Below are 27,645 nucleotides of genomic sequence, written 5' to 3'. Positions count from 1 at the left end.
TATGGCTGTTAGTATTTGCCTTATGTATTGAGGTGCTCCTATGTTGGGTGCATAAATATTTATAATTTTTATAACTTCTTCTTGGATTGGTCCCTTGATCATTATGTAGTGTCCTTCTTTGTCTCTTCTAATAGTCTTTGTTTTAAAGTTTATTTTGTCTGAGAATTGTTACTCCAGCTTTCTTTTGATTTCCATTTGCATGGAATATCTTATTCCATCCCCTCACCTTCAGTGTGTATGTGTCCCTAGGTCTGAAGTGGGTCTCTTGTAGACAGCATATATACGGGCCTTTTTTTGTATCCATTCAGCCTGTCTATGTCTTTTGGTTGGAGCATTTAATCCATTTACTTTTATGGTCATTATCAATATATATATTCCTATTACCATTTTCTTAATTGTTTTGGGTTTGTTATTGTAGGTCTTTTCTTTCTTTCTCTTGTGTTTCCTGCCTAGAGAAGTTCCTTTAGCATTTGTTGTAAAGCTGGTTTGGTGGTGCTGAATTCTCTTAGCTCTTGCTTGTCTGTAAATGTTTTAATTTCTCCATCAAATCTGAATGAGATCCTTGCTGGGTAGAGTAATCTTGGTCGTAGGTTTTTCTCCTTCATCACTTTAAATATGTCCTGCCACTCCCTTCTGGCTTGGAGAGTTTCTGCTGAAAGATCAGCTGTTAACTTTATGGGGATTCCCTTTTGTGTTACTTGTTGTTTTTCCCTTGATGCTTTTAATATTTTTTCTGTGTATTTCATTTTTGATAGTTTGATTAATATGTGTCTTGGCGTGTTTCTCCTTGGATTTATCCTGTATCATACTGTCTGTGCTTCCTGGACTTGATTAAGTATTTCCTTTCCCGTATTAGGGAAGTTTTCAACTATACTCTCTTCAAATATGTTCTCAGCCCCTTTCTTTATCTGTTCTTCTTCTGGGATCCCTATAATTCAAATGTTGGTGCATTTAATGTTGTCCCAGAGGTCTCTGAGACTGTCTTCAATTCTTTTCATTCTTTTTTGTTTATTCTGCTCTGCAGTAGTTACTTCCACTATTTTATCTTCCAGATCACTTATCCATTCTTCTGCCTCAGTTATTCTGCTACTGATCCCTTCTAGCGAATTTTTATTTTCATTTATTGTGTTTTTCATCACTGTTTGTTTGGTCTTTATTTTCTTCTAGGTCCTTGTTAAACGTTTCTTGTATTTTCTCTAATCTATTTCCAAGATTTTGGATCATCTTTACTATCATTACTCTGAATTCTTTTTCAGGTAGACTGCCTATTTCTTCTTCATTTGTTAGGTCTGGTGGGTTTTTGCTTTGTTCCTTCATCTGCTGTGTGTTGCTTTGTCTTCTCACTTTGCTTAACTTAGTGTTTGGTGTCTCCTTTTCACAGGCTGCAGGTTCGTAGTTCCCATTTTTTTTTTTTTTTGGTGTCTGTCCCCATTGGCTAAGGTTGGTTCAGTGGGCTGTGTAGGCTTCCAGTGGAGGGGAGTAGTGCCTGTGTTCTGGTGGATGGGGCTGGATCCTGTCTTTCTGGTGGGCAGGTCCACCTCTGGTGGTGTATTTTAGGGTGTCTGTGGCCTTATTATGATTTTAGGCAGCCCCTCTGCTAATAGGTGGGGTTGTGTTCCTGTCTTGCTAGTTGTTTGCCATAGGGTGCCCAGCACTGTACCTTGCTTGTCCTTGAGTGGAGCTAGGTCTTTGCATTGAAATGAAGATCTCTGGGAGATTTTCACTGTTTTATATTACTTGGATCTGGGATGTATCTTGTGGACCAGTGTCCTGAACTTGGCTCTCCCACCTCAGAGGCACAGTCCTGATGCCTGGCTGGAGCACCAAGAGCCTGTCATCCACACAGCTCAGAATAAAAAGGAGATAAAAAGGAAAGAAAGAAAGAAGAAGATAAAACAAAATAAAATAATGTAAAATAAAATAAAATGAAGTTATTAAAATAAAAACTAATTATTAAAATAAATTTTTTAAGTAATAAAAAGAGAAAGAAAGAAGAGAGCAACCAAACCAAAAAAAATCCACCAATGATATCAAGCACTAAAAACTATACTAAAAAACAAACAAACAAACAAAAAATGGATAGACAGAACCCTAGGACAAATTGTAAAAGCAAAGTTATACAGAAAACATCACACACAGAAGCATACACACAAACACAAAAAGAGAAAAAGTGAAAAAAAATACATATACCATTGTTCCTAAAGTGCACTTCCTCAATTTGGGATGATTTGTTGTCTATTCAGGTATTCCACAGATGTAGAGTATATCAAGTTGACTGTGGAGATTTAATCTTGAAGTTCCTCGCCAGAAGCTTTATTTTTAATAGCCACCATGTGGGAACACAAACATTTAAGGATGAGTGTTTAAACAACCCATAGTATATCCATGCCATGGAATACTACTTGGCAATAAAGAGAAACTGATTATTGTCATGCAATAAAGATTTGGAGAATTTTCAGGGAATTGTGCTGAGTGAAAAAAGTCAATCCCAAAGATCACATATTGTATGATTCCATTTACACAGTATGCTTAAACTGACAAAATTATAGAAATGGATAATAGATTAGTGGTTGACAGGGATTGGGGTGGACAGACGGTGTGGGGTAGGGAGGGGATGTGTCTATAAAGGACAACATAGGGATCTTTGTGATGATGGAACTGTATCTCAACTGTATCTATGTTGTGGTTATGATATTTTACTATATTTTTGCAAGATCATATAGGAAATTATAATAATAGAAAAGAGAAAATAGGTCAAGGACAATAGGTAATGGGTACAAGTTAACTCTCTGTATGATTTCTTACAGTCATGTGTGAATTCACAATTACCTCCAAATTAAATTTTTAGTTAAATAGGAAAGTATCGCAGTATGGTTAATAAATTATAAGAGCACCTTATTTATCACAAGAAGAAACTCCAGAAGTATCAGAATCTTCTTGGTCCTTTATAAATCATTGTTAAAAATGTATAGGTAATAATGATAGCTACATTACTACATTACTACATTACATTATTGAGTGCTTGCTATGTGCTGATTCCTTACTTCCAACACTTGGCATACCGCCTCCCAGTACAGATGACAACATGCTAGAATGACAATGATTCTCATTGTTGAGAACTGGTTTTCAATCTGTATTATGATCCTTTTCATAAATTTCCAAGATAAAAAGACTTACTTGATCATTATTAGTTAGCTGGCTAGACAGATACATAGACAATATCTGTATGAAAGAGTTAAGACACTAATACCACAAAAGGACAAGGATAAGTGAGCAATTTCTCTTTATCATTTGTCTTAAGGTATCTCACTTCTGCCCCAGCAAGCTACCAGTGGTACACATATAGTTTATTTTTTTCTAGTGGATTGACAGAATAAGTACCTAAGTGTATTTATTCTTCAGTGCATTAACACTGGAAGGTTACCTTTAGTAGTTATAGAGTGTTAGGGTCTGTGATAGGTACTTTCTCAATAGCATAGTGACCCATATATAGAAGTGTCTCAATTAATACATGAATGTACAAATTTATGAATGAATTAATATGTTTATGAAGCACTTAATAAGTTCTAATTATTGTGTCAAGTCCTGAATGAGAAGTGGTTTCTGCCAGTGACATTCTTACAAACTGGTAGGGGAAACAGACATATATACAGTTAATTACAACAAAATATGATGTGTAGAAAGATTTTTTTTTAAGTAGGCATGATTTGCTAAGGTCATCCAGTACAGCAAGTCTAAGATGTCTGGCATGGCAGTAGTACAGCAAAGATTTTACAGAGAAAGGAGAGCCTAAAAAGACGTTTCTGAAAATGCATAAAATATTTTCTGAGGCAATGGTTTTATAAGGTACTTCCTTCACTTATTCATTCATAAATTCAGCAAATTTGGTAAATACTAATCATGGGCCAACTACTATTTTTAGAGGTTTGTTTCTTTTTCAGCCAACTTCATTGCACCTAAAATGGGAGTAAGCGTAACACTGACACCAAATAAATCATTATTTGCTGATTAATTAACTGAATTATATGGTGTATCTCCATGTCTTGAGAATAACGGGACAGGAAAAGACTACTGTCATAATTTGCATACCTTGTGCTGCCTTTGAACTAGACCTCAGCCAAAGATTGTTTTCTACTCTTGTCCAATCCTCACAATAAGAAACTGATATGAACATTGTAATTTTTTTTTATAGAGGACTAACATTATCAAGGAGTACACAAACCCTGCAGGCAACCAGGACTACTGAAGAATTCCCGACTGGTCTTCTATTTATATAGCTTGAAAGGACAGTACCAAAAATCGGCATGTAAGCTTTTATTTGTTCTGCTCAGGGTTCATAGCTAAGCCTTGCATACAGGGCTTCATGGACAATTGTTTTCAACAAGAGACTTGATTATACCAAAATCTGACCTATCATATTGACTTTAGCATCATACCACAATATAACAACTAATTCCACTGTATTATATCTATTCAGAAAAATCCTTTCATCTCCCCATCAGAGTATTTTTCTGACTTTGTTACCGGTCTGATTCATCATGGGACTTATTTTCTTGTCTGACACAACAATTATTAAAACGTGTTACTTAAGGAAATGCTTTTTTTTGGATTGTCAATTGGTTTAAAATTCACAGTTTGATGAAATAGTCTACAGGGTAGATTCAAGATTCTTCATTAAAGAAAACACCTCCAGCTGCCTTTCAGTGTCAATGCCTTTCAAAAGGACAACATGGGGTATAGACTCTCAGATTTAGGGCTGCCTTACAGCCTTGTGATGCAAGTGCCCTAAAGCCAGGGATCCAGCTGCATTTTTTCCCCCTGACATTCCAAGAAATTCTGCAGGAAAAGAAAATTAACTTTTACAACAGAGAAAGATTGTAGGATGGGGCGGAGACTCTGGTATTTCATCCTTTCGTATCTTGCCAATTCACTCTCCCACTGCAGGCAGACATAGAAATCATCCAGTTCCTTCATTTCCCCTTCTAGTTCATAAGGAGGATGAATCGTCATTTGAAAAGCACTTTGCAGTTCTTAAAGGATAATTCTGCAAGCGCAGGATGATGTTTCATCCCCAAAACAACAACAACAACAAATTGGATTTTGGGTGCCCTTTAGCAAGGCACAAAGCAGCCTCTATGGACCCCTTGGAGTTATGTTATCTAAGTCTAAAGAGGAAACAGGAGAAATTCCAATTGAGATTCTAGATGTTAAAATGTCTGCTAGGCTTTTTCTCTCTGATTCCTAATGTTCTTTCCAAAAGGTTTAATATTTTGCCACCATGTGATAGTCAGTCATTCTAAAAGCACTATACTAGGAGTCTGAGTGGGTACAAACAAGAATAATTCAAATATCTACACTCAAGAAGTCAACAGTCTGGGATACCTGAAGGCAGGGATCTGGTATTCTTTTTTAAGTACTTACTGTATACATGGGGCTTTGGCATATATTTACATACATCCTATGCAATCTTCACAACAACCCATGACACAGTTATGTTACTTTATTTTTAGAAAATAGGTTTTCATCTAGTTGATAAGATTAGCTATGATAACAGATGCAAGACAACTTCATTACCACCGACCTGATGAAACTCATCATCATCTCTCGTCTTATCCACTCAGATAGCTTCCTAATGGGTCTCCATTAAAAAATTTTTGTCTCTTTCCAACCTATTCTGTACTTGAAAGCCAGGGTAACCTTTTAGAAATGTAAAAGGAGCCATACCACTCCCAAGCCTGACATGCTTCAGCGATTACTCTTTTCACTTAGACTGGATTCCCAGCTCTCTTTCAGTGGCTTACAGTGTAGTACTGCATGACAGGGTCCTTGTCTACCTCTTCATACTCATCTCTTTCCCACCCACCTCTTCATCCTGCATGCTGCATTCATGCTGGTCTTCTTTTAGTTCCTCATGCTAACCAAACACATCCTAGCCTCAGGACCTTGGTACGTATGTCTGTCTTTGCATTGAACTCTCTCCAGTCTTAGCGTTTCCCTATTCAACCCGACCTGTCAAATTTACCATTCTGTGATGATCGGCTTAAATGGTCCCTCCATAGAGAAGTCTTTTGTGATCATCTGGTCTAAATTAGAGCTCTCTTGGTACGCTCCAGTATAACATGGTTCTTTCATAGTATGTTTCACAATTTGATTTATTTATGTGCTTAAGTCTAGTAAACTATAAACTTTTGATGGCAGAGTCCAGGTTGCCTCGGTTCACTGTTATATTCTAGGTATCCGGGAGCATCTTACCCATGATAGGCACTTGATACTTATTTGTTTAACAAATGAATACACTAGTTTAGAGGGCTCTTTAAATTAGATGCCAGCACTATAAAAGCCTCTAGAGCCTTAATAACAAATACCATTATCATTACCAGTTTTTATCAAACCTCTTTATTTCTAATATTGTACTGAACTGTTTATACATTTGTCTTTTCTCAGAAGAGCCTGAGGATTTATAATTATCCCTTTTTAATGCTGATGAAACAGAGATTTCAAATATTTAAGTAAATTATCTAATCTTACCTAATTGGTAAGTAGTTGAGAGTGGATTCAATATAAGTTTTACTTTTAAATTAGTACTTGACTATCTCCAATCATTGGTGTTTTTCCTGATACTTGACTATATCAGTTCTTCTCCTTTGGTCTCTCTGATCCTTCTCCACTATGACTGTCTCCTGGGAGGCTGACCTCTATCAATGATGATTACACTCCCCAGGTTCCTTTGATCCTCTTCCTCCTGTTTTCCCATTGGGTTCGGCCAATGGGTGACACTTGCAAGAGATCAGTGGTCGGGAGGAGAAAAGGTTGGAGCATTTATTCCCATCCCCACTGCTCTGGTCAGTTTTTATTGGGTGGTCTTCTTACAGGGTTACAGAGATCACTGGTTTCTGGGAATCCTCTTTCTTCCTCTGCCCCTTCAGGCCTATGGGTGGCAATGGCTTCCCACCCCCTGTTGGTCCTCTTAACCCTCCTCAGCTGTCTGTAAATAGCCTCTTCATTGAAGTGTCTTCCACTGACCCTTCCACTAACAGGTGAACCATCTGCTTTTATCTAACACCTGATGATTCCTTAAAAAAATCACACAACTTTCATCTTTTATTTAAGGAATACTGGAAGAAAAATAGTGCTCTGGAATTTCTACTCAAAAATTTTCTCCCTGATAATGACAATAAAGATAAAATTTTAAAGCTTTCACACTTTTATTGTGTAGCAAGCCTGGTGGTGGCAAGCACTTTATAACTCTAATTAAATCTTCATAACTTCTCTATGAAAATTGTTATTATCCTGATTTTGCATTTGAGGCAATAGACACAGATTATATCATTTACTTGAAGTCAAAAAAGGTAGTGAGTAGTGAAGCTAAGACTTGAACCTGGCCAACATTACCCCTAACCTGATTCTCTTTACCTACACCACGAATGCACTGTCTTCATAGTGAGAGCTCTCAGGACAGAGGAGGTGGAATCAAGAACCTCAGGAGAACTTTAAGGGTAGCACAAAGTAGCTCACCACAATCTCATTCTTTTGCTGGTGTATGTTATCTGTCAAAAATTCCTACAAATATTGCTTTATATTTCATGACATATATTTGCTTGTTTTACATGGAATTATTTATGCTTAAATATTTGAATAAAATTGAAAATTCAGGAAAAGTTACCCCAAGTCTTTCCTTTGCCCCCCATAATGCCCCTCATCATCAAAAAGCTCAGATCAATGTGAGGCAATTTCTGATAAGATTATTTTGGGAGCTATCAGTACTAGAACCCCAGTAACTTATGTGTTTGTTTAAACTGTAACAAACATCACCTTTCATTTTATGAAAATGATGCCTCGAATATTCATCACATGGTTGAACTTTAAGGTACAGGCCTGAGCTATTTGGTATCTTATGTCTTGGCAAAAAGCAAGTTCCCAATTCCATAGGAGAAATGATCACTCTCAAGCCTTGTTGATCAACTAGATTTAATAACACACCTATTACCTAATTTAATCTCCATAAAAACCTGTGAGAAATGACCTTCATTTTACTACTGAGGTCCTGAAGCACGGAAGTGATTTAGTGAAAGTCACATTGAGGGTTAGGGGAAAAATGAAATGGGAGCTCAGACCCCTTCAGCACTAGCCTGGGTGCTTGTGTTGGGTCTTGCTGCTGGTTGCTGACATGAAATAGGCACAGATCACTGGAGACAGTCTACTGTCTAAAAACTGCTTGCCAGAGAGAAATGGGGTCTGATTAGATGAATGTGGCCTTGGCTGAAGCCCAAGCATCTGGAAGCATGGGGCTGCATTTGGGCTGAATCTTGGGCTGCCAGAACCACAAGACCTTTCTGGACAGATAACAGTAACACTGAGGCAGTGCTGTTCAAGAATTTTGTCCATCTGCCCAGATGGCACATTTGGGAAAGGTTGCTTTCCTTTTCTTTTAAATATGCCATTTCAAGCAATTAATTGCCTATGGAGACTTCTAGTTCCCAGGAGAGCCCCAAAGTGCCCCTGCTACCTTCCAAATCCCCCCAATTTTCAGATTAAATGAGCTTATTTTATAATTATTTAATTTATGTATTTTAAACATGGTCTTAATTAATTCCAGATAAGATTTGAGGTAGTTTATTGTAAAAGCACAAGGGAAAGAGGCCAAAGATGTTTGACATAATGAAATAACACTTTCTGATATTTATTGAATGCTTATTATGTGCTGGCTGTCTTTGATAGCTTATCACATTTGTCCTAATCTATGAGGCAAGGGATATTTACATATGAAAAAATGAGACTTAAAAAACTGAACTGCCTTGTCCACACAAATAAATATGGTGGAACCAGGATTTAAACCTATGTTAGTCTTACTTGCTACTCCTAACTCCTCTGAAAGCACTATGCTTTTTAAAAAAATTTTTTTTTCCTCTAAAAGCCCTCTCCTGACCTACTCCTCTTCTCGTGGAGAGGAGTGAGACTGTATACTACAAATCCGGCTAAGAAAAATTTCAGTTCCTAAATATATAACTCAACTGCAAATTTCATAGCAGATAGGATAAAGGAAAAAATGTGAAAGGTCCAGGGAAATGGTGAGTGGCCCATGTAGGAATCAGTCCTCATTTTGAATTGTAGCTCAGCCACCAACCAGCTGTGTGACTTCAGACAGCTTACTTCTATTCTCTGAATCTCAGCTGAGTAATCTATGAAATAGAGATAACGAAACTACTTTGTGATACTGAGAAATTTAGAGGTCACATATGCAAGGGAAATGGCACAGTGCCCTACACAGCAGAGACTCCATAAAGCTAACAGCTGTTGTAAAACTCTGTGGTTATCCCATGTGATATTTATTCCTCAGAATAATCCTGCAGTTTAGCACTCATAACCTGCATTTTACGGAAGAGGACCCTGAGGCTTAGGAAGTGTTAATAATTTTTGGTTAAGGTCATACAGACCCGGGTGAAAATACATACACATCCCCTCCCAAGCCAATATATATTTTTTCCTATCACACACTGCTTTAATTGTCTAATCAAGGGAGGGAGACCTGTGTGTCAAAGAAGACAAACCTCTTCCTGGCTTAGAGCCCTGAGAAGCACTGGCTGAGCATTGTTGGATGAATAGCACTCAGCAAAGTAACAGCCAGTGTCCTGGATGACAGTTTTACATGAAAGGTGAAGGCCTTCCTATATCACTAGTTCTTAAATCACAGGCCCATAGTAAAATACAAGAGTAGAGTGGAAAATGAAGTTATTTAAGGCAATTTTGTGAGGATGGAGAGGATGATGTGACCCAGACATGTAACATTCTCATGGTCTGACTTTATATAAGGTTAAAGCTGGAAGCCTCTTGAGGAATGAATTCTTATAAAATAACCATTTGCACTACAGTTTTAGAGTCAGGCTTTGGGCTGGAATATGATGAACAGTGGATAGTTCTGATGTACATTTATTTAAAATTCAAAACAATAAACAGTTTACAGAGACTTTATGATGGGAACTGGGCTGTCTATGTGGGATATGGCACATATTTTTTCAGAAATTTGACAAGAATTTGGAGAAACACAAAGAGAAACTTTAGCAGACTTTGGGAGAAAGGAATGGCCCTGAAGCATGTCCTATCCACCATGACCTATGCATGACAGAGCCATTTCATGACTGTCAATTAATTTCACCCACATATTAAAAATGAAATTAATTCTTCCTTAATCACGGGGCTGTATATATAGTTTAGCTCTTGCTCACTTAGCTTTGGAGTGTGTTGTTTCCTTAACCTTTATTTTTCACTTCTACCTAGTGGAGAAAATACATGACCCCTTAGATAGTCATGGTGAAATCAAATGAGATAGCTACTATGCAGTTCTTTGAAATATTCAAAATGAGGTACAGAGGTGAGTTGTATTGATACACATTTTCTAAATACAATTCAATATCAAAATAACACACAACCCAATTAAAAAATTGGCAGAAGAACTGAATAGACATTTTCCACTGAGGAAATGCAAATGGCAAACAGGCACATGAATGGTGCTCAATATCACAAATCATCAGGGAAACACAAATCAAAACCACAGTGAGGGATCACCTCACACCTGTCAGAATGGCTATCATCGAAATGAACATAGATAACAAATGTTGGTGAGGATGTGAAGAAAAGGGAACCCTCATACATTGTTGGTGGAAATGTAAATTGGTGCAGCCACTGTGGAGAAAAGTATGAAAGTTCCTCAAAAACTAAAGCTAGAACTATCGTATGACCCAGCAACTCCACTCCTGGGTGTATATCTGAAAAAAACAAAAACACTAATTTGAAAAGACACATGCACCCCAATGTTCATAGCAACATTATTTGTAATCTCCAAGATATGAAAGCAACATAAGTGTCCATTAACAAATGAATGGACAAAGAATATATGTGTGTTTATACACACACACACACACACACACATACAACGGAATACTACTCAGCCATAAACAGAAGAAAATTTTGCCATTTGCAGCAACATAGATGGACTTGGAGGGTATTATACTAAGTGAAAAGTCATACAGAGAAAGAAAATACTGTATGATATCATTTATATATGGAATCTGAAATGTACAACAAACTATAACAAAAAAGAAGCAGACCCACATATATAGAGAAGAAACTAGTGGTTACCAATGAGGAGAGGGAAGGGGGGAGGGGTGGTGGATTAAGAGGTACAAGCTATTAGGTATAAAATAAGCTACCAGTATATATTGTACAACATGGGGAATATAGCAAATATTTTGCAATAACTATAAATGGAATATAACCTCAAAAAGTTGTCAATTGCTATATTGTATACCTGTAACATAGAGTATTTTATATCAACTATACTTCAGTTAAAAAGTTGTGTTAACAAATATAAGTTCAAATTTCCCAACAAGTTTTATATTATATACTTAGGATATGATATTTCACTATTGTTCTTTTTAGTGATAAATAGTGAAATATAACATCCTAAGTATACAACATAAATCTGAAAGATCGGATCGGTGACTTCCTTTCTCTGGCAGGAGGCTTTATAACATTTCTAGGACTGGGCAGCTGGTGCTCTCAGACAACTCTAAAGAGATGGTATATTAACTCAGACTGCTTGGCTCCCCAGTATTCTATTTATTTTACCCATTGATGAGGCTACTTTCTCATATTTGTAGTATAAAAAGTTATAGTTGGAGGGAATCTAGGTCCCTCTCCTGGGAGGTATACATATACCATGTCCAGGAGAAGCCTGTTATCCCAATGTATCTTTTCATGAGGATAAAGATAGATTTGGGACCCATGTCTTATCTTCTTGGTGAACCTTGCCTTTTAAGTGTTCTGAAAAAAATCTGTTTCTCAGCCCATGCTGTGATGTGTGGTGGAATTTTTCCTGACTGCCAATGCAAATCAGGTGGTGGCTACAAAGGCACCCACCTAGCTCAATAAGGTCTTAAGACACTGGTAATTGCCCAGTGATGTTAGTCACTGAATTAAATAGATTGAAATATGTAGAGAAGTATTAAGTAGATGACAATGAAATAAGCAGATTAAAGAATATGTAAGAGTTCCCCAACTGACAAGGAAGTGATAGGGTGAATGATATATTTGATAAAACTGATTCCAAGAAGCAGTTCATAAAATAGCATTATGGAGCTATTAAATCAATGCTTCTTCATCCTCCCACCTGACTCATTAGTAAGTAAGGCCAAAGACCAGGAAACTATCCTTGATAGTTCAATGTTATGAACACAATGGAGAAATTTTAAAGGGGATCACTTTGGGATTAAAATATATAAACTACTATATATAAAATAGATAATGAACAAGGACCTACTGTATAGCACAGGGAAATATATTCAGTATCTTGTAATAATCTATCATGGAAAAGAATCTGAAAAAGAATATATATATATATATATATATATATATATATATATATATATATATATATATATATATATATATATATATATATATATATATATATATATATAACTGAATCACTTTGCTGTACACCTGAAACTAACACAACATTGTAAATCAAATATGTTCTAATAAAAATTTTTTTAAAAGTGGGTCACAAAATTCTCACAATTGACAGAAACTGATATTTTTATACTGGGAAGCAAAAAAAGAGGATAAAATAGGATAACATAAGACATAGATGAAATTATGATAAAATGTAAACTACATAAGGAATAGCAATTCTATTACACACAATATAGATGTTAAATATATTAATAGATATTTGAAAATAATTTGGTCAATTGAATATATATTTTAAGCTATTAAATATAGTAATTATAAAATATAACATACTAATGGTTTAATATTAATAATTTGAAACTGTATATATCTAGGGAGCATTGAAGAAAACATATTTTTGAAAAGTCCTTTGGCTTTAGAACATCTAGATGTTAGACATTTAAACAGACTTTTAACTGTATTGTTGAACTCACAGAAAAAAAGGTAAGAAAAGTCCCCAAGATCCAGGAAGAGAGAAAGAAGAAGGAAAAAAAGGAAAATGAGGATGAAGAGGAACAGGGGCTGAAAGCAACAGAGTAAGCAAATTTAGCAGTGTAGGCTACCCTGAGACTTATGTCAATACCAGAACATCCAAGATTTTGTGAACAAATACCACATTGGAAGTGAATGACTAGACCCCTGAGATTTTAGGATGGCAGCAAGGAAAGGGGCATACATCCACATCCTACCCCTAATCCCCACATAAATCAGGCCATAAATGTCTTACCTTTAGCAAAACAATATGGTAGGAGGAAAAGATCTATTGTGGATACTACAGGGAGCCAAACGGTGTCTGTAATTTCTTAGTGTTAAGTAGAAAATAACCACTAGAACACCCACACTAGTGGTGTCCTCTGAGAGTTTATATCTATAGGCCTAACTGTGCATGGGGCTTGGGGTAGGATTTATAATGGCTTCATGGTCTGAGAAAGACCAAGTGAGAAAATTAAATGGCAGTGTTCCTGGAAGTTACAATTTATGCATAATAGCAAAAACTAATGTAAATCCTCTTTGAAGGAAAGAAATCTCATGTGAGGACCCTCAGGATTTGTACATATTATATCAGTCAAAGATGAGCTCAAAGTATTAAATCATCAAATATATGAGAAAATAAATAGCCTTTGTAAACAACTGTGAGTGGAAACACCAAGCAATAGTGAGTGGACACTAAGCATTTCAGATATTAGAAATATTAGATATGGAAAATAAAATAACTACTGATAAAATATTTAAACATATAAAATATGGTTTCAAAAGAGACAGTAGACTATTAAGATAGATAGGCTAATTTATTAAAGAAGTAAATAGAGTTTAGATTTGATTATATACATTGAATTTTTAAATACTAAGGGGATTAAAAGGTAGATTAAACATAGTTGAAGAGAATGTTAACAAACTGAAAACTAAACTATAAAAAATAAAAAAGTTCAGTTCAATGAGTCTCAGAGATAAAAAATATTTTATAAAATTCATTATGGGGTACACAGCATAAAATTAAGAGGTACACATTATTTGGCACTCTAGAAGATGACAATAGAAAAAACACAGGAGAATTTATAGAATCAAAATCTGAAAACACTCCAAAATTTATTAAAATACACATTATTAGATTCAGTAAAAACTATCTTGGGCTTCCCTGGTGGCTCAGTGATTAAGAATCCACCTGCCATGCAGGGGACACAGGTTCGAGCCTTGGTCAGGGAAGATCCCACATGCCACGGAGCAACAAAGCCTGTGCGCCACAACTACTGAGCCTGTGCTCTAGAGCCAGCAAGCCACAACTACTGAGCCTGCGTGCCACAAATACTGAAGCCAGCGCGCCTAGAGCCCATGCTCCACAACAAGAGAAGCCTCTGCGATGAGAAGCCCGTGCACCACAACAAAAGAGTAACCCCCACTCACTGTAACTAGAGAAAGCCCACATGCAGCAATGAAGACACAACACAGCCAAAAAAAAAAAAAAAACTATCTCAGAGTAAATAAAAAGAAATCCATGTCTATACACATAAAACTGTAAACCACTAAAGACAAATAGACTAAAAGTCAAGAGAGAGACAGGTCATCAATGAAAAACAATTGTAGTAAGAGTAAACTTCTCCACAGCAACAATGTAAATCAGAGAAAGTGGAATAATATGTTGAACATGGTGAGAGAAATAGATATTAAATTTTTAAGAATTGAACACAGCAAAAACTATCATTAAGGACAAGGACAAAGTAGAAATATTTTCAGAGGAAACTCAACAGGATTTCACTGAAGAAATCTCTAAAATGAGGTAATGAGGAAAAAATTGAAGGAAGGGCTATGATAAAAAAGGACAAAGGAGCAAAAGAAAACTGAAACAAACATACATGGAAGTAAAATCTAAACATTATTATTAAACATTTTAATAATAATGGTGATAATAGGCACTAGTATGTCTAAATTATAGAGTTAATAAAAAGTAAACCAAGGGCCTCCCTGGTGGCGCAAGTGGTTGAGAGTCCGCCTGCCGATGCAGGGGATACGGGTTCGTGCCCCGGTCTGGGAGGATCCCATATGCCGCGGAGCGGCTGGGCCCGTGAGCCATGGCCGCTGAGCCTGCGCATCCGGAGCCTGCGCGTCCGGAGCCTGTGCTCCGCAACGGGGGAGGCCACAACAGTGAGAGGCCCGCATACCGCAAAAAAAAAAAAAAAAAAAAAAAAAAGTAAACCAAGAAAATACTAAAACATTTTATAGTAACAGCATGGAACCAATATGGAGAAAGTTAAAAATTTATTAAAGATGGAAGGGAGGGATACAAAGTGGTATGATGAAACTTCTGAGGATGATGGATATGTTCATTATTTTGGTTGTGGTAGTGGTTTCATGATGTGTATGTCCAATTTTATCTAATTGCACACTTGTGGTACATGTAATTTATTGTATACCAATTATAACTCAATATAAATAAAAGTAGACTACAAAATATCTAAGTAAATGGAAAGGTGTGCCATATTCATAAAGAATCAGTAGTTCTCTACAAATCCATCAATGGATATAATACAATCCCTATTAAAATCCATATAGATTTTATCAACAATGCCCAAAGTAATTATATAAAACAGCAAAGGCCTAGAATGACCTGCACACCTCTGAAGCAAAATAAGTTAGATGGATATTCCCCATTCACGTATCAAGCCTTATTCTAAAACCTTAATAGTTACACAGGCTGATTGGAAGAGGCACTGATGTAGAAATAAAGAAACAAGCATTTGAGGAAATAATATATTGTTTAGTAAATGCAGCAATGGTTCAAGTAAATTTGGTTACTATGAAAAAAATATAATCCCTACCATATATCAAACAAGCAACTCCATATAGATCACAAAATTAAAATTTGAAAAGTAAAATTTTTCAATTTATAATAAAACATTTTTTCTGAATAATTAAAGAAAAAGAAAAGTAAAATTTTAATATTATGAAAGAAAATATAGGCAAATATCTTTTGCTCCTTGGTATAGAAAAGTACTTGTTAAGATAAGACACACAAAACATGATTTATAAAAAATATGATAAATTCAACTATATTAAAATTAAAAATGTGTGTACTTCTAAAGTTACCATTATGAGAATGAAAATGCAAGCCTAAAACTAGAAGAGGTTAAGAGATTAATATTCATAAAATATAAAGTACTACTAGCAATGTCAGAAAAAGATAACCAAACCATGGAAGAATGGGCAAAATACATGAACAGATATTTTATAAAATAAGAAGCTAGAATAATCACTAAATATATAAGTATTCACCTTCATTAATAAAAAGGAAAGTAAAAATCAAAAGCACAAGTAGATACCATTCATTTTCATATAGTACATCTGATAATACTCAGCATTAGCAAGATTACAGAGCCACAGTAAATTATGTTATGCTGGCAGAGGTATATTTAGTATAACTATTTTAAAAACAATTTTCCATTTTCATGTAAATGTCAAGTTTCACATTTACTGTACAGAGTTGATAATGAATGAACATGTTTCAACATCTATGAATCTCATAAAGCTAGTGCTGGATGAAAAAGTAAGTAGAGAAAAATATTGCCAGTATGGGACATTTATATAAATTTCCTAAAAATGCATACATATATAGTAACTATAAATTAGCAGGTAAAAGATAATTTAGGAATAAAGTTCAATAGTACTGTTAATGTTCTATTTATTAAGGTAGTGATAGAATGACAGAAAAATCCCTCTGTATCTATGAAATACCTTTAACTTGAAAAGAATTTAAAACTCAGTTACAAATTCTAGAGGCAGTAAGAGTGTAAGTATGCATAAAACATGCTTATAGGCAAAAGTTGGAGGGAACAGTGCAAAGCTATTAAATGAGTTGTAGCATGATGAAGAGTTTACTGTTGATACAACACACACACACACACACACACACAGAGTTATTGTGTGTATTATAAAGCTTCCCTGGTTGTCACTGATATCTTTTTAAATATTTTTTAATTGAAATATAGTTGATTTTCAATGTTGTGTTAGTTTCAGGTGTACAGAAAAGTGATTCACTTATACATATACAATATATATCTATTGTTTCATATATCTTTTAGATTAAAATGTCATTAGGGAAGTTAATGTTCAAAATGTTTTCTAATTATTTATTAGTGAAGGCTAATTTATGGGAATATTTTATATTAATCCATACCTTGTTTAAAATTTTAAAAATAATAATAGCCTACTGCAAGCCAAACTAAGAACTATAATAAAAGAACTCTTACAAAGATTTTGAACCTATTAGTTTTCAATGGTATTTCTAGCAGTAATTATTCATTTAAACACTTTAGCATATGCTCACCTTCAATGCATGGATGACTGCCTGAAATTCCCAAGAATCTCAACAAAGGCATTTCATTAAAGAGCCTTTCTTGAAATAAACCTCAAGATCATGCTGTTTATTGAGATTGTATTCCTTAGTATGAATGAGAAATAATTTTACTGAACAATATTCACAAATTGGAAGGTTGGGCTCAATCATGTATGTGTAAAGTCATTTGTAAGATAGCACACACAACAGATGAAGCTAACTCTCTTTCAGTAAGTGGTGTATTGATTTCTCAGCTCTGAATGCATATTGTACTATTTAGATAAAATGTCTCTTCCAGTATCTGTGTATTTCCTGGGAATATGTGTCCACAAACTAAATAGTAAGGTGAGAACTGCTCTAATTTGTTTACATTATGTGGTATTTACCCTGAAGTATGGTGACTGTTAGAGGGAAAAAAAGAAGTCAACATGGCATTGAACAACTTCTTTATTCAAACTATATGTGTGTGTGTATACACACACACATATGCATACAAACATAGAAAGAAAAGGGAACAGGAAAAAAAAAAAAGACAGTGAGAGAGTGAGAATCTAGTATGGCCAAGCACTGTGCTAGTCACTGACAATATAAAATCTAATAAAGGATAGTCCCTGCATTATAAGATGAGAGTGTAATGAAGTAGACTGTCAAGTTCAATGTCACTAGAAGAGTGTTGTAAAGTAGACAGAAAATGGTGCAGGAAGAGCTCCAGGAGGAAGACCAAGCTTTTCACAGTAAACAGGAGTCCACAAAAAAAATGAGATTTAAAGAAGGTTGCTGAGAGAATGAGAGGAGAAAATACATTCAAAGCAAACTATGCATAACATTGAAGTCTGAAAGAGGAAGACACATTTGGAGAAATATACATCATTCAATGAGGTTGGAGCAGGGGTACATAACGTGCAAGCAAGGAGGCTAGACAGACAAGAAGGAACTGATCAAAAATAGCCCCCAGATCAGAGGAAGGTTTGAACAGAGGAAAAGCATATTCATTTTCTACTTTAAATATATTTCTATGAGAAGATTAAACAGGTTTCTATTTCAAGAGGACCATAAGATGTATAAAAAACTATTCAAAAATCACTGCAGGAGGAGATCAAGATGGCAGAGTAGGAGGACATGGAAATCACTTCCACCTACGAACACATCAAAAATACATCCACACAGGGAACAATTCTCACTGAAAACTAACTGGAAACTGGCAGAAAGACTCCATGACAGCCCAGGCTGAAAGAAAGATCCACACTGAATCGGGTAAGAAGGGAAGAGAAACAATCAGGTTAGGACCTGTGCCCCGGGAGGAGACATGGAGCAAAAGGGAGATTACACATGTGGAGGTCCTCCCTGAGGAGTAAGAAGCTCAAGGCACATATAGGGAGCCCCAGTCCCGGTGCTCCACACAGACAAGATGAGCCCCCTTGGCTGGTTGGTGGGCCAGTGGGACTAACAGTAGGACTGAGGGGAAGCCTGGACTCTTCCCAGGAGGAATGTGTGTTTGATTGCTCCCAAACCATGGCAGAGACAGCAGATGAAAACTGCATAAGTGGCTGACTTGTTTCCCACGACTGTCCCAGTGTGCACCACAGCTTAAGCCCCACAAACACTCCAGCCCTGCTTCCTCCAGGTTCCCTGCAGCTCTATACTGGAGCAAGGACTACCATGACTGAGGAAAGAACTCAGCTGTGAGACACCTAGGTGGCTCAGACTTGAAATGGTGTGTGAACAGGGTGGGAGCAGCCATTACTGGTGCTTACACAGGCAGCACATGGGAAGAACCCCCAGCCTCTGTCTGCAGCTGGACCACCACAGCCCACACCCCAAAACACATGAGGAGCTCACACAGGCGATGCCTGTACTGTGGCACAGTTCCAGCAGGGTCTGGGTGGCAGAGGCCAAGGGACCAGATTGGCCATGAAGGAAAAAGGAGACTCAGGCCTAAAGCAGCATCTGAGTGAGGAAAGGGCAGACATTAATGGCACTTGCATAGGCAGTGAATCAGAAGCATCCCTGAACTCTGTCTGTGGCTGGACTGCTGCAGCCCTTACCCTATCACATGCTGAGAACCCACATGGTCTATCTTCCTCCAGCACTGCTCCTCACTGGGGCAAATTTGCTGGTGGTGAGAGGAGGATTCACTCACACTTGAAGGGAACAGAGCCAGCTCAGACCTGAACTTCGGGGCTTTATCTCCAGCACTTGGGGCCTGATCCCACCCCTAATAGGTTGGTGATGACCACTTAGCAGAGGGAAAGGCCATGCTCACACTTGGCTCTGGCCCTAGCCCCTTCATCCCCAGTCCCACCTCCTACCAAGGTGATAGCTGCCAGCAGACCCTGAGGAAATGCATAACTTGTGTTCACATCAAATCCAGCTCACCCACAAAAACCACTGGGCACACTCAGATTGTAGAGGGATGCTCCCACATAGGGACACCCCTTCAGAACTGAAATAAGTAACTGTTTAACCTAATTTCATAGCAATAGAGAAAGTTAAGCAAAATGAGAAGCCAAAGCAATTGGTCTCAATTGAAAGAGCAAGAGAAAATCCCTGAAAAAAACAAATAATGAAACAGAAATAAACATTTTCCTAGACAAAGAATTCAAAGCAGTAGTAATAAAAACATGAACTGAATTAAGGAAAAGAATAGATGAACACAATGAGAATTTTAACAAGGATATAGAAAATATATACATGTAAAAGTGAGAACTGAAGAATACAATAACTGAAATGAAAAACACACTAGGATGAATTAATAGCAGACTAGATGATACAAAAGAACACATAAGTGATCTGGAAGATAGAATAATGAAAAATCAACAAATCGGAACAGCAAAAAGCAAAACAAACTAAAAAAAAAATGAGAACAGTTTATGAGTTCTCTAGCATAACATGAAGTGTACCAACATTTGGACTTCAGGTGTCTCAGAAGGAGAAGAGGGAGAGAAGGAGGGAAAAAAAAGGTATTTAATAAAATTATGACTGAAAACTCCCCTAACCTGAAGAAGGAAACAGATATCCAGGGAGAGGATGCATGGAGGGTCCCAAACAGGCTAAACCCAAACAGTTCCACACCAAGACTTATCATAATTAAAATGTTAAAACTTAAAGAGAGAATTCAAAAGACAGAAAGAGAAAAGACAAAGAGTCATATACAAGGGAACTCCCATAAGGCTATCAGCTGATTTTTCTTCAGAAACTTTGGAGGCTAGAAATGAGTGGTATGATATTGTCAAAGTTCTGAAAGGAAAAAAAAAAAAAACTACATGTAGGATACTCTACCCAGCAAGATTATCATTTAGAATATAAGGAAAGAAAAATAACTCAGACAAGCAAAAAATAAGGTTCATCAAAAAAAATAATAATAATTACGTTCATCAATACTCAACCTATCCAAGAAGAAATGTTAAGTTGTCTTATCTATGTGGAAAAGAATAGAATATAACAAGAATAAGGCTCTATAGGAACAGAAAATCCCACTGGTAAAGGAAAATATATAGTAAAGGATGAGGGCCAACCACTTAAATAAGATAGTATGAAGATAAAAGACAAAAAAAATTTAAAAGAAACTATAACTCAATAAATACTGAAGTGATAAACATGAAGATGAAAATATGACATCAAAAACACAAAATGTGGAGGAGGGGAGTAAAAAAATGTAGATCTTTAGAATGTGCTTGAATTTAAATGGCTACCAGTTTAAAATAAGTAGATATAGTAATAGGTCAACATTTAAGAACCCCATGGCAACCTCAAATCAAAAACCTACAACAGATACACAAATTAGAGAGAAAGGAAAACAAGCATACTACTAAAGAAAATCATCAAACCAGAAGGGAATAAACAAAGAGAAGAAATTAACAGAGAAGAAAAACAAGTAATAAATTACAAAAAAGTAATAAAATGGCAATAAGTGCATACCTATCAATAATTATTTTAAATGTCAATGGCCTGAATGCTCTAATCAAAAGACATAGGGGAGCTGACTGGAAAGCAAAAACAAAAACAAGACCCAGCCATATGCTGCTTACAAGAGACTCACCTCAGACCTAAAGACATTCACAGACTGAAAGTGAGGGGAAGGAAAAATATATTTTATATAAATGGAAATGATAAGAAAGTGGGGTTAGCAATAGTCATATCAAACAAAATAAACTTTAGAAAATAAAGTCTATAACAAAAGACAAGGAAGGGTATTATATAATAATAAAGGAATCCATAGAAGAAGAAGACATTACACTTGTTAACATATATGCACCCCAAACAGGAGCACCTAAATATATAACATATTAACAGACATAAAGGGAGAAACTGACAATAATATAATAATAGTAGGGGGTTTTAACACCCCACTCGCATCAATGGACAAATCATTCAGACAGAAATTCAGTAAGGTAAAACTGGTTTTAAATGATACAATAGACCAGTTGGACTTACAGATATCTATAGGACATTCCAGACAAAAACAACAGAATTCAATAGTCTTCAAGTGCACATGGAACAGTCTCCACGATATATCATGTTAGGCCACAAAACAAGTCTCTAAAAATTTAAGAAGATAGAAATTGTATCAAGAACTATGTTTTGATAGCAACAGTGTGAAACTAGAAATCAATTACAGGAAAAAAAAATATGGGAGAAGAACCAACATGTGGTGGCTAAAAGACATGCTACTAAAAAACCAATAGGTCAATGAAGAAATCAAATAGGAGATCAGAAAATACCTCAAGACAAATGAAAATGGAAACAGTTTTCCAAAATCTATGGTGTGAAGCAAAAGCAGTTCTAAGAGACTAGTTTATAGTGGTATAGAACTTCCTCAAGAAATGAGAAAAATTTCAAATAAACCACCTAACCTACCATCAAAAGCAATTAGAAGAAGAACAAACAAAGCCTGAAGTCAGCAGAAGTAAGGAAATAACAAAGATCAGAGAGAAAATTAATAAAATAGAGACCAAAAAAAAAAAAAAGATAATATCAATGAAACTAAGAGCTGGTCTTTTTTTTTTTTTTTTTTTGCAGTATGTGGGCCTCTCACTGCTGTGGCCTCTCCCATTGCGGAGCACAGGCTCTGGATGCACAGCCTCAGCGGCCATGGCTCATGGGCCCAGCTGCTCTGTGGCATGTGGGATCTTCCCGGACCAGGGCATGAACCCATGTCCACTGCATCGGCAGGTGGACTCTCAACAACTGCGCCACCAGGGAAGCCCAAGAGCTGGTCTTTGATAATATAAATTTGATAAATCTTTAGTCAGGTTCATCAAGTAAAAAAGAGAGAAGACTCAAATAAATAAAATAAGAAATTAAAGAAGAGAAATAACAACTGATACCACAGAGGTATGAAAGATCATAAGAGAATACTACAGACAGTTATATGCAAATAAATTGGAAAACCTAAAAGAAATGAACACATTTCTATAAACATGCAACCTTCCAAAATTGAATCAGGAAGAAACAGACAAACTGAACAGCCCAACACTAAAAGTGAAATTGAAGTTATAATTAAAAAAAAAAAAGTCCCAGCAAACAAAAGTCCAGGACTGGACAGCTACACAGGGTAATTCTACCAACCATATAAAGAACAACTCCCAAATTTATTCTATAAGGCCACAATTACCTTTATACCAAAATCAGAAAAAGACACTACAAAAAAGAGAAAATTACAAGCCAACACCTCTGATGAGTATACATGCAAAAATCCTCAATAAAATATCAACAAACCAAATCCAACAACATATAAAAAGGATCATACACCATGATCAAGTTGGATTTATTCCAGGGATAAAAAGATGGTTCATTATTCCAAATCAATCAATGTGATACACCACATTAATAAAAGGAAGGATAAAAAAATCACATGATCATCTCAATAGAAGCAGAAAAACCATTTGACAAAATTCAACATCCACTCATGATAAAAACTCTCATCAAAGCTGGTAAAGAGGGAACATATCTCAACATATAAGGCTATTTATGACAAACCCACAGCTAACATCATACTCAATGGTGAAAAACTGAAATTATTTCCTCTAAAATCAGGAACAAGACAAAGATGTCCACTCTCACCACTTCTATTTACCATCGTATTGAAAGTTCTAGCAACAGCCATCAGACAAGAAAAATAAAAGGCACCCAAACTTGAAGGAAAAAGTAAAACTGTCATTATTTTAGATGGCATGATACTATATATAGAAACCTCTAAAGATATCACCAAAAGGCTATTTGAAGTAATAAATGAATTCACTAAAGTTTCAGGATTCAAGATTAATATAAAGAAATCTGTTGCTTTTCTATACACCAATAATGAACTATCAGAAAGAGAAAGCATGAAAACAATTCCATTTAAAATCACATCAAAAAGGATAAAATATCTAGGAATAAACTTAACCAAGTGGTGAAAGACCTATATTCTAAAAACTATAAAACACTGATAAAGGAATTTGAAAATGATACAAAGAAATGGAAAGATACCTTGTGTTCTTGGACTGGAAGAGTTAATATTGTTTAAATGTCCATAGTACCCAAAGCAATCTACAAAAGTAATGCAATCAATAACAAATTAGCCATTACATTGTTCACAGAATTAGAACAAATAATCCTAAAATGTATATGGACCCACAAAAGACCATGAATTGCCAAAGCAATCTTGAGAAAAAAAACAAAGGCGAAGGTGTTATGTTCCCTGACTTCATACTATACTAAAAAGCTACAGTAATCAAGACAATATGGTACTGACATAAAAGCAGACACATAGATCAATGGAACAGAATAGAGAGCTCAGAAAAAAACCCATACACCTCTGGTCAATTAATCTGTGAGAAAGGAGATAAGAATATACAGTGGGGAAAAGACAATAAGTGATCTTGGAAATACTGGAAATATACATGTAAAAGAATGAAGTTAGAACATTTCCTCACATCATATACAAAAATAAACTCAAAATGGATTAAGGGACCAAATTTAAGACCAGAAACCATAAAACTCCTACAAGAGAATATAGGTACAACACTGATTTTCATAAATCATAGCAATAATTTTTGGATCTGTTTCCTAAGGAAAAAGAAATGATAGCAAAAATAAACAGGATGTAATTAAATGTAAAAGCTTTTGCACAGCAAGGGAAACCTTTGACAAAATGCAAAGACAACCTACTGAATGTAAGAAAATATTTGCAAATGATGTGACTGATAAGGAGTTCATATCCAAAATATATAAACAACACATACAACTCAATATCAAAAAACAACCTGATTCAAAAATGCTCAGAGTACCTGAATAGATATTTTTTCAAAGAAGACATACAAATGGCTAAAAGGCACATGAAAAGATGCTCAACATAGCTAATCATTAGAGAAATGCAAATCAAAGCCACAGTGAGATAAACTCAAATCAAAGCCTCAATGAGATCTCACCTTACCTGTCAGAACAGCCATCATCAAAATGTCTATAAATAACAAATGTGGGTGAGCATGTGGAGACAGGAAACCCTCCTACACTGTTGGCGGGAATATAAATTGGTGCAGTCACTATGGAAAACAGTATGGAAGTTTTTCAAAAAACTAAAAATAGAACTACTATGTGATCCAGAAATTCCTGGGTATATATCCTAAGAAAACAAAAGCTTAATTCAAAAAGATACATTTATACCACTGTTCATAGCAGTATTATTTACAATAGCCAAGATATGGAACCAGTCTCAGTGTCCATCAACAGACAAATGGATAAAGAAGATATGGGGTGTGTGTGTACACATATACATAAACACACACATATACATACATATACAATGGAATATTACTCAGCCATAAAAATAATAAAATTCTGCCATTTGCAACAATGTGGATGGACCTAGGGAGCATTATGCTTAGTGAAATAAGTCAGACAGAGAACAGCAAATACTCTATGGTATAACTTATATGTGGAATCTAAAAAGTAAAACAAACACATGTATATAACAAAACAGAATCAGATTCACAGACACAGAGAACAAACAAATGGTTACCAGTGGGGAGAGAGGATTGGGGAGGGGCAACATAGGGGTATGGGATTAAGAGATTCAATCCACTACGTATAAAATAGATAAGCAACAAGGATATATTGTACAATGCAGGGAAATGTAGCTATTGTTTTGTAATAATATTAAATGGACTATAATCTATAAAAATTTTGCATCACTATGTTGTACACCTAAAACTAATGTAATAGTGTAAATCATCTATACTTCAATAAAAAAATCAATGCAAATGTGAATGCTAATGTATGTATGTCATTATAGATGCCTGAAGGTGAAAATGTGACATAAAAATAAAGGAATCTCAGAATCTCTTTAAGGAAATAGTCACCAGATAAATGAGGGACTAAAAATCTGGGTCTGGGGTATGATAAGCAGCCCCTCCTGAATACAGTAACCACCACCATAATCATTTATCATGTGCTGCCTATGTATTATGCACTCTGCTAAACATTTTATACTGACTGTTTTGTTTTGTTTTTTGCAGTACGCGGACCTCTCACTGTTGTGGCCTCTCCCGTTGCGGAGCACAGGCTCCGGATGCACAGGCCCAGAGGCCATGGCTCCTGGGCCCAGCCGGTCCGCAGCATGTGGGATCTTCCCGGACCGGGGCATGAACCCATGTCCCCTGCATCGGCAGGCAGACTCTCAACCACTGCACCACCAGGGAAGCCCTACACTGACTGCTTTGATTACTCTTTCCAATAACTTTAAGAGTAGATTGTGTGAATTTCCCTTTTAGAGATGAGAAATCTGAAAATTAAAAGGTGATAAATAACTCACCACAAATCATACAATTAGTAAATGAAACAGTGTATTACTTCAAAGGCTGAGCATGTAAATGCAAAAAGGAATGGAACCAATATCACTGGCCTAAAGAAGAGGAGGTCATCTGTCTGTTTTATGATAAGCGACCTTATACCCCAAGACAATAGGAAAACACTACTGCTATGATGAAATTAAGCCAGAGAATAAAATCAGACATCCTAAGGATCAAGAAGAAATGACTACTCCAAGTAGAGGAAGCTGTAAGGTGCTGTAGAGCCTGCCTTCATTGCCACCTGCCTGGGGTTGCCCTCTGACTCATACAGGGAATGAATGTAGGGTTCTCTGAGAGTACGAGCACAAACAATGACACCAGACAAAGTGACAAGAACAACCTGCCTATTGGATACATACTATGCCCCAAGGTCTGCGCAAAGCCACTTACACACGAGCTAACTGGTGCACAAAGAAGTGATGTGACTTGTCACTGGTTATACAACTTCAAAACTCATTTTCTTATGCTGAACTGCCTTCCACATCTGAGTATAGGAAATATCTGAATGACCATGTGGAGCTGGTTTTTAATATATCAATTTACTATACCATTTTTTTCGGCTTTGAATATGACTTCCCACCTTATACAGAAATACAGAGGATGGATTGGAGGGGGGTTGACTCTCAACTAGCTATGGTTTAGGTGTACATTTAATCACTTAAATGATAAGTGTGATGTTTTCAAGTTGCAAAATTCTCACATGGTTTGGGAGTGTAGGAGATATTCAGAAAAGGCTTATTACTAAATTGATGTTAATGTATTTTTTCCAGGTACCCTAAGGTACAGGGATGAGCTCAACTATATGAAACTCATTGCTTAAAAATTTAAATTCACAAAATAGGTATAGCAAAGAGTACCTATGTTCAAGAGCAAAAGCAATTTTCCCACTACACAAGGATTTCTTTAACTAGAAAATTCCCCCCTAGTGTACTTCAATTAGGTTTCCATTTACAAAGAAAAGAATCAATTTGTGTGCAGGTTTGCAGTGACACATCTATTGCATAAAGCAAAATATGGTAGTATCACTTTTTAGAGATTCAAACAAACTCCTGGGCAGAAAACACTTTGAAAACCACACACTGAAATAATGCATCCTTGTAGATGACACACACAAAGTAGACTTCAATTCTGCAGTTGGTCCAATGGTTGATGAACTCACCAGTACTGAGAGTTCAGTACATGGCAGTAAAACTCCCAACTTAATTTCTACTGATGACTCCTTTTCTAATATATTTTTTCCCACTGTTATTATCTGGAAACAAGTTGACACTGGCTTCTTACACATAGGACTTATCTAGACTTCCAGCTATTTGGCTGATAAGATTACAAAATAAATTTCTAACTCAGCCAGATGGTAGGTGGCCATGTTTGACTTGAAATACTTTCAGTTCTTTGGATTAACAAAGAGCTGAAAATGTTAAGAATAAGAAGAACTTTCCCCTCCCCACTTTTCAGATAGTGTTTATTCAGAGGAATAAACTT

The sequence above is a fragment of the Mesoplodon densirostris genome, chromosome 7 (assembly GCF_025265405.1).
Source record: "Mesoplodon densirostris isolate mMesDen1 chromosome 7, mMesDen1 primary haplotype, whole genome shotgun sequence".
NCBI classification, from domain to species: domain Eukaryota; kingdom Metazoa; phylum Chordata; class Mammalia; order Artiodactyla; family Ziphiidae; genus Mesoplodon; species Mesoplodon densirostris.
The sequence above is the reverse complement of the archived record's forward strand: the minus strand, read 5'-3'. Positions refer to the sequence as shown.